Raw genomic sequence first — 8587 nt, 5'->3', positions numbered from 1 at the left:
ACCCTAAGGCTGGGAGGGGGAATGGAAGCGGTGGCGGCAGAAGGTGGTTGGGAAGATAAAAAAATAAGCTCTTTTCTTCCCTGGAAATGTAATAAATTTTTCATTAGACTTCTTTAAACAAACACTTGTTTCAAAACCAGCTGAATTCTGTATCCAGCATGGCACCAGTATTCCCTTTTAGCTTTTACCCATATGCCTGCAGACTCCACGAGAGAAATCGTACAAACGATACAAATAGTCCCTAGGTAACTTCATAGCTCGTTAAGTTTTCAGTCTCTTAGAACTCTTCAAATAATGTCATTCCTGAAAGAGAAATGAAAAAAGGGTGAAGTGTTATAGAAGGTAAACATCGTATCACATAGTAATCTGCCTGAATATTTGGAAACACAGAGACATTGTAATCCATCCTCACCCCATCCCACCCCACCCCATGGCATTCCTTCCCCCATTACACATTTCTTCTAGAAATTAGTCTAAAGAAATCTAAGGACCACGATTTCAAAAGAGCCTCACTATCACGGTTTTCTAAGTGAATAAAGAAGAGAATTTGAGAGCCACGGTGGACTAAGGGTATCAGCCTGTTCTAATGGGAGCTTCTAAGGTGGCCCTTCTCCCTGGGAGTCACGTGTCACTTCTCAGGACCAGATTCTTTAACTCCTTGGCCACATTCTGTCAAGTGCACGTGCTCAGTCACAGGGAACCGTGTATATAGGATCGGGTAAGGCGTCCTTCCTAAGCCACACCAAAGAGAGTTAACTCTGGGTCTCTCGTGAGCACACAGTGCACCTTGGCTGGGGTTCCCCTGGACACAGTGATGAAAAGCTCAGCCTCAGGGCTCCATTAAGCCTCCAGGGCTCCAGATTGTATGAAGTTCTTCGAACAGCTGATCCCTGTCATTACATTTACATTACACATGAAGCCCTTTGTAAACTAGTAAAACAGTTTTCTATTTTCCAAAGTTTGGGTTTGTTTTTTTTGTTTTTACTAGTGTCTCAATGAAATGACAACACAGTTATATATCTTTTTGCTTTCCTCTTTTGAAAACTGGAATACCCCAAGACAGGACTAAAATTCTAGAACTGCCTGTGAATACTGAAACATACACACCGGGCAGGCCTACACCAGGTTAAGGAACAAAACATCCACTTGTCTACCAAACCTGTGAGTGCCAAAAATGCTAAACAAAAACAGAGGGAAACCAACTTACACAAATGTGGAAAAAGAGCAAAAAGTCAATGGAGATAAGTCTTAAGTATTGCTTTTTACTTATTTTACAGCTAATCCTTCAAGATATATACTTTAATATTATCCATATTATTCTTTTCTGTCACTCTGTAATTTATAATATTCATAGTGTTAGAGAGAGAGAGAGATTTACCAAACTAAATAGTTTGGGTAAAGGACCCTAATCCCCTTAGCTAAAAAGGAAATAAAAAGTCCCCTAAAGCAGCATGAATCCAGTTATTAATTATAAATGAAATAAGTAGTCCCCTGCACAATCTAGCACAGCTGAATTACAGATCTGAACTGTAAAACTGAACGAAGTCTGGGAATACTTTCAATTGAGAGTTGATTAATTTGGAAGGTGCTAACAGGGAAAAAGGCAGAAAGGTCAGAAGTGGAGGAATAGAAAAATGGTCCTAAAAGAAAAAAAAAAAAGAGTAAAAAATAAGAGACAGAATTTTCCCAGTAAAACTTCAAACTGAGCCATCACCTAGAAAACAGGTATTCAACTCTTTTTATGTCTCCTCTTTTTCTCATCTGCTCCCTCAGACCTAGACTTTTTTGCATCAAGGAGAGCAAGACGGTCAAGGACGAGGGATGTCAGGCCAAGGACGAGGGATGTCAGGCCTCGAATGTAATGTTTCATCACAGTGAGCGTTTTCATTCCAGTGGAGGAGAATGTCCCAGGTAGAGTTCTTTGCACAGGTCTGACTGACTTTAAGGACTGTATGCGCGGCACTGAGGGCTGGGCTGTTTTCAAATCCAGACCCTTACGACTAGCTGTCGAAGCCTGGCCCTCTCGGTAGCACTCCCTCATAGCGTAGTTAGGGAGTTACACAGATGATACATGTACAATGCTTAAGACGGGGCCGAGCAGTCAGTACGCACCCAATGGTTGGCTCTCAGCATCATGACCATCGCCCCGTTCTCGGCCCTAAAACAATCACATTGGCTTCCTTCAACAGCTGTCTTCTGTGACGGATTAAAACTGCACTGCACACAGTAGCTTTGAGAGGAAGTAAAATACAAATGGCTGCTTAAAGTCCTTACTACAAAAACCAGAAACTAAGCCAAAAAAGCGGGGTGGGGGGGACACTGGCAGGGGGAGTTAACCTTTTTGAAAAGCTCTACTGAAAGCCGCCCAGCAGTGATTTGCAGCTCTGGGCGCTCTCTCCAGGAACACACACTTTTTAACAAGCAGCACTTCACCAGCACAGCAGCTATCAGTTTCCCGGCAAATATCTGTCTTATCGGAATGGCAGTCTAGGGGAAAGAAGACACCAACACGCTTGTATATTTCCAACCGTGGCCTTATTTGGGGGACTGTGTTGCAATGCATTTTCGCAATTGTTAAATGTCTTCTCATTTCATTCTACAGTTGTGACTATATCCATGTTGATAAAGAAACACAGACTTTAAAATAGTATTTCTTTACCACAGCACACTGATGTTAAAAGGTGCCTCCCATATGGTCATACAGCAGTCAGAAACCACGAGGGGGCCGGCATACATGCTAGGGCACACCAGCAGCAGTGGACGGGACTGGAGGACATCACCCCACCCAGCCATGATTCTCAGTTCCCATCACCATGCGACCCCACCACATTTAGCAAGCCTGGCCTCTCTCTCTTTGGGCAAATTTGGTGATTACAGTCTTATGCAAGTGAGTGCTCAAGCTGGAAGAAATTAAGCAAAACGTCCTTATATTGAAAAAGCCTTTTGGAAATCCTAAGTGTGACTCTTTCCCACATAAAGACTGATGGAAATTTACAACCTCAGAAAAGATTTATCTGGAAAGAATAAAGAGGTCCTTTTTTAAGTTTAAAGTTTATTGCTTACTACACAATTCTAATTATAAAGATAAAGCCATATGACATTATCATGTTGTGGTTCCACAGAAACCACCTATACAGTAGGCCCCCATTATCCTTGGGGGATACGTTCCAAGACCCCCAGTGGATGCCTGAAACTGCAGATAGTATCAAACCCTATATACATTGACTATGTTTTTTCCTACACATCCATCCCTATGATAAAGTTTAATTTATAAATTAGGCAGAGTAAGAGAAATAAAGGTTACCTGAACACAAGCACTGCAATACTGCAACAGTCCAGCTGATAACCAAGATAACTACTAAGTGGCTGATGGGGGGGTAGTGTATACAGTGTGGATATGCTGGACACAGGGATGACTCAGTTCCAGGCAGACCCGAGCAAAATGGCATGAGATTTCATCACACTACAGAAAGACCCGCAATTTAAAATTTATGAATTGTTTACTTCTGGAATTTTCCATGTAATATTTTTGGGCCGCAGTTGATGGGGGGGGGGGTAACTAAAACCATGGAAAGTGAAACTTCAGATAATGGAGGTGCTACTGTATCTCTGATTAAGACATGTATATGTCCCTTGTTAAAAAGGTTCTCTAGAAAAAAAGGATGTGGTCCCTTTCAACATTAGAAATATGTTTTACAACATTAGAAACCTAAGCAGATTAATGGATCGTGAGCACTTGGACCTCCAAGCATAGGATGCGAAAGAAGGAAAAGACCATCGGATTAATAACAACAGGAGCTGACGTTTACAGAGTGCTTCCTATGTGCCGGGCACTGCTGTGCTGAGCACTTCAGATTCAGTAACTCTATCTTTCCAGTGATTCCTTAAGTCAACGACAATTCCCATTTTCATAGGAGGAAACCGAGGCTTACAGCCTCAATGACGTACCAAGGCCACACAGTGCAGTGATTCCATCCCAGGCAGTCAGACCTGGATGTCCACACAGTCACCCCGCGCTGCACTGCCATACCAATCACCACAGAGAGGTCAGTGGGTCAGCCTCCGGCCAGCAGTAGGGAGGAACCCCGGAGCAGGCCCTGCCTAGGGAGACCTGTGCAGGAGGAGACAGCTGGCTTTGGCGGCAGTTCAAACCAAACCAAAACAAAAACCTTCATTGCCATGTTTTCTAAATTCTGGGAATACTTATAAATACGTTTTATAACTCTCCTCTGTGCACAGAACAAGGCTTTGGGAGAACAACTTAAAACATCATAGTGATGACAGCCAAGTATGTTTTTAGGTCCACCCAAAACTCTCAAATTATGTCCATATGTTGGAGCTGTTCCCAACAACAAAGAACAAATAGAGCATAGAACTACTAGTCACCAGCCTCAGCAAAAAGAGGGGGCGGTGTATACATATATATGCTGTATAAGCATTGTATATGCAAACAAGAAGCCTCAAAGGATACGGAGAACACCGATACATGTGGTCCCCTCTTGGGAAGGGAGCTGGGTTGGAGATGAGTTGTGTGTGGTGGGAAAGAAGGGGTGTAGGTAGTGTGACGACTTACATTTTTTAAGACGTATTCAATTATTGTGTGCATGCCTTATTTTTCAATTTTTAAACAATGATTCCATTTCAAGCACTTTTTTTTTTTTTAAGATTTTATTGGGGAATTAGGGGAGGGGAACAGTGTTGGGGAATCGGGAAAGGGGACCAGCCAAGTTGTTGTTCTTCAATCTTTGTTGTGGAGGGTGCCAGTCGCCATCTGGCTGCCCGTTGGCAGCTCGTGGTCTCTAAGCTCAAGGTGCCAAGTTCAGTCTTAGTTGCGGGTGGGCATAACCCACCATCGAACAGGCAGTCTTGTTGTTACACCAGCTGAGCCATCCTGCCACCTGTTGGCAGCTCAGTGACAGCTCAGCTCAGGCACGGCGTCACTGGCCCATGTGGGAATCAAACCAGCAGCCCTGTTGCTCAGAGCCCATGCTCTTAAACCAACTCTTAACCAACTGAGCCACTCAGCCGGCCCCCCATTTCAAGCCCTTTTAATACCTCGGAGGCAGAAGGGACTGAACCATCAGGAAGCCCAAGTCCAGGCTCTGGAATTAACTACCAGCATGACCTTGAACAACATACAGAACCTCCTAGGGCCTCCCTACTCTGAAACGAGGGAGCCAGGGGTGCAGGGAGAAAAGTCTGCTATAGGAACTAGAACAGAAACCCCACGAGAGAGTGGCCCTTGTCTGTCCATTCCACAATGCTGCTTCCCTGGGGCCTGGCACAGTGCCTGGCACATAGTAGGGGCTCAATACATACTTTGAAAAGATGTAATTTACCTGAGTTGACCTGAACTAGCAATCACAACTTCTCTGAGATCTCACGGTCTATGATCTTATTCTACCTGTAAGAAAAGAGACTAGCTCCCAAACCTGATCCAAGGCACACTTCTAATAGCCGAATAACATGAGAAGGTCCCCCCCCCAGGAGACCAAAGGACACCCTGCCTGCTGACAGCAGATAATGTCAAAATGATCACTACTGGGAGCTACTGGGCTAAACTGAATACGGACTTTTTTTTCCCTCTTGTTGGAGAAAGCAAAGCTCCCTCGAACTTCAAAGCCACAAAGCATGTTAGCTCCGAAGTGTGGATTTCTTCCCATCCAAGCCCTCTCACTACCTAGCTCAGAGATCTGGGCAAAGTTTATCCCTCTGAGCCAGTTCTTCATCTGTAAAGTGAAGAGATTATCACTCATAACTCATAAAGGTGCAGTTTCTTTCTATAAATTTATATACCATTGCCCCGTTAAGACCAGTGAATCAAATGAAGGGGCTTCCATCAAATCGGAGATATTTTTGCTTTTAAAAAAAAATATGTATTTTTCCCTGAATAAATATAAGCTACAGAGAAAAATATTAACTTACTAGTGGTACCTGAAGTTTCTCACCATCCTCTCCTTCCCCGGAGAGTTAACAAAAGAAACATGACTATAAACGCAGCAACACAACTTCAGGAAGGCCCCATTGGGACCCTCCACCACACTGCCTGATACAGAGTTAAAGAAAGTGCCTTTCCTCACTGCTGGAAGAAAAAAATTAAGGCACCAAAAGTAAGGAAAGTGGACCCTGTGACTGGCCGAGATGCGCTTGAGGAGGGAGCGTGACTCACGAAACCGTCCTGGCAAAAAGGAGCAGAGCAGAGCCCTAGCCCAGGGGCATAGTTAAGCGCTGAAGACTCGGGCTGAAAACTTCTCAGTCCTCGTTACCTCTGAATTTAAACCATCCTCTGACCTTTACAATGAAATGAACTGAAGTCAGCAAAACTTCTCAGTGGCCTTGTGACTAATTCTGATTCCACCTCCAGTTAGAATGGTTATTTCTAAGGCCCTCTTAACACAAGCAAGACATGGCCCAAATTCCTAAGGGACTTGCCAAATATCTACTTCTGAGATGTCATAAGAGCCCAAAGCTCTAATGTTCTTAAGAAGGAAAAAGGGATTCACAGAACCTAAAGCTGATGCTTGAGTAATTGGGTTAATAAATAACTAAGGCCACCAAGCGCGAGATGAAAATGACTGATAATAATGAATATTGAGTAAGTACTAACTCTGTGCCAAGGACTGATGTCAGAACTCGCCATAGGCATTGTGGCATGGAGGCCCAGCAACAGCCCCACTTAAAGATGAACAAACGGAGGCTTCGAGGAGTTAAGTAGCTTGCGCACAGTTAACATTAAACCTAAGCAGTTTAAAACTCAGCTTTCAATCACTAAACTACTTAAGTAAGAATTTATCGACTAGTGCAATAACGAAACAATTTAAAATAAAAACCAGTGATCATGAAGACAAGGCAGTGGCATTTGCAGGCTGAGAGCAATTTGATTTAACTTTGAAGAACAAAAGCTTATTCTTCTAAGAAGGAATCAAAACACGTTTTCTGTGGAAAAAGAAACCATTTGAACTGCACTGCCAAAATAAATCAGGCAGGGGCAAGTTAAATCTAACTATTCAGGACAAGGAGACAGGCTGGAAAGAGTGAGGAGAGGAGGCGGAGGCAAACAACTGATTTTGTTTCTTAAAAAGAGAAGGAACGAGAGAGAAATCCTGACCCGGTCTTGATAATGTTCTACTTAGAATACTAAGTCTAGTTTCTAGTAACGATCAACTAATTAGAAAAAAAAAAAAAAAAAAAAAAGAAACCTGACCAATGAGTAGATATGTATTTGAATATTTGAATCAATTCTACTGTAAAACAAGGCACTCCAGGAAAATAATTTGGTTAAAAATCCACATTTAAATAAAACATTTTTTAGGAAAAAAGACAACTCTAAAACCTGTATTAGACTGTATGAAAGGCACCTAATACTCCTGTTCTACTGTATTAGCCACATTTTAGAGCCAATCCTTTCAATGTAGTCCAGAATCAGAGATTTGGACCCAGAAGGAAAAGTTTCAGGATTTCTCTAGTTGGAAAAATGAAGTCATGTTGAATACCCCAAATATACTCTTCCTGGGGATGAGAAATATAAGAAACCTAGCAAGAAAAATTCTAATGATACATAATGTTTTAAAATGTCAAAGAATACCCCTTCCCCTCCTTTTTCAGAGTCCATCCTCTGTTGGGGTCATCACACATGGTCACTCAACAAGTCCCCAAGCCCAGCAGGCTCTCACCATAGGACCTGCTTCCTGGTCCCAGTGGGTGGTGGAGTCTGTGACCCCCAAAGCCAGGCTGCCTGGGTTGGACTCAAAACTCCATCACATGTGTGTTAAGTAACTAAATAAGTTGCTTAAACTCTCTGTGCTTAAGACTTTCATCTGCGAAATGGGGTACTAACTAGTACCCACCTGTTGCTATTGTAAGCACTAAATCCGTTAATACATGGAACGCGCCCTTCTAAGCAGGCCAGGTACATCGTAATATTCAATAAGCAGTAGGTATTATAATTAAATTACTTTATGACGTATGAGCATTCATGATTTTATTCACTCTACCTTTGAGTTTGTTTGGAAATTTCCAAAATAATTTTTTTTAAATGTTTTATTTCAAGATTAATTACAAGTTGAAGGCTCGGAAAACGCAGCCCCTTTCTAAGTCATCTGTATGCTGGTTTGGGTGGCACAGCACAAGGTGACTTCTCTCCATGGAGAGTCAGCTCCATGCCAGACACTCTCCTGGCATGTGCCTTAATCAATACACTTAACATCCTGTTTCACATACAAGGAAACAGGGGATAAGGGCAGGTAGGTACAATTTCCAAGTGGTCAAGTTAGGATGTGAATGCATGTCTTCTGATCAAATTCAATGCTCTTTTACATAATCCTGGTGGATGATTATGTACTTCGTAGGGAATATCAAATTTAAACCAGTGAGATGTGGTAAGGACTTCAGAGGATTGGATCAAATTCCTATAGACACAGACAGGCACAGACAGAATTTGGACCTAGAAAACCAACTAAGCAGTCCTAATTCTTGAATCATCCCAAATCTCAAGCTCCTGTCTCCGGGCCACAGTGGCCGAATCCAGCCAGGGCACGTTATCCGCAAGGCTCTAATCCGCCGGAGGCTTGCACTTCCTGCCTGAGGT

At 42.8% G+C, this 8587-nt stretch overlaps 1 protein-coding gene across 1 annotated transcript in view; it reads right to left on the bottom strand.

The window, feature by feature from the left end:
* Positions 1-283: 283 nt before the first annotated feature.
* Positions 284-8587, bottom strand: part of RELL1 (RELT like 1) — a 55485-nt gene continuing 47181 nt past the window's right edge. The window contains exon 7 of the mRNA XM_019636081.1: positions 284-303. The gene's annotated coding sequence lies outside the window, so the exon portion shown is untranslated. The remainder of the gene's footprint in view (positions 304-8587) is intronic.

This window comes from Hipposideros armiger, unplaced genomic scaffold (genome assembly GCF_001890085.2).
Source record: "Hipposideros armiger isolate ML-2016 unplaced genomic scaffold, ASM189008v1 scaffold_26, whole genome shotgun sequence".
NCBI lineage: Eukaryota > Metazoa > Chordata > Mammalia > Chiroptera > Hipposideridae > Hipposideros > Hipposideros armiger.
This window is presented reverse-complemented; position numbering and strand designations above follow the sequence as displayed.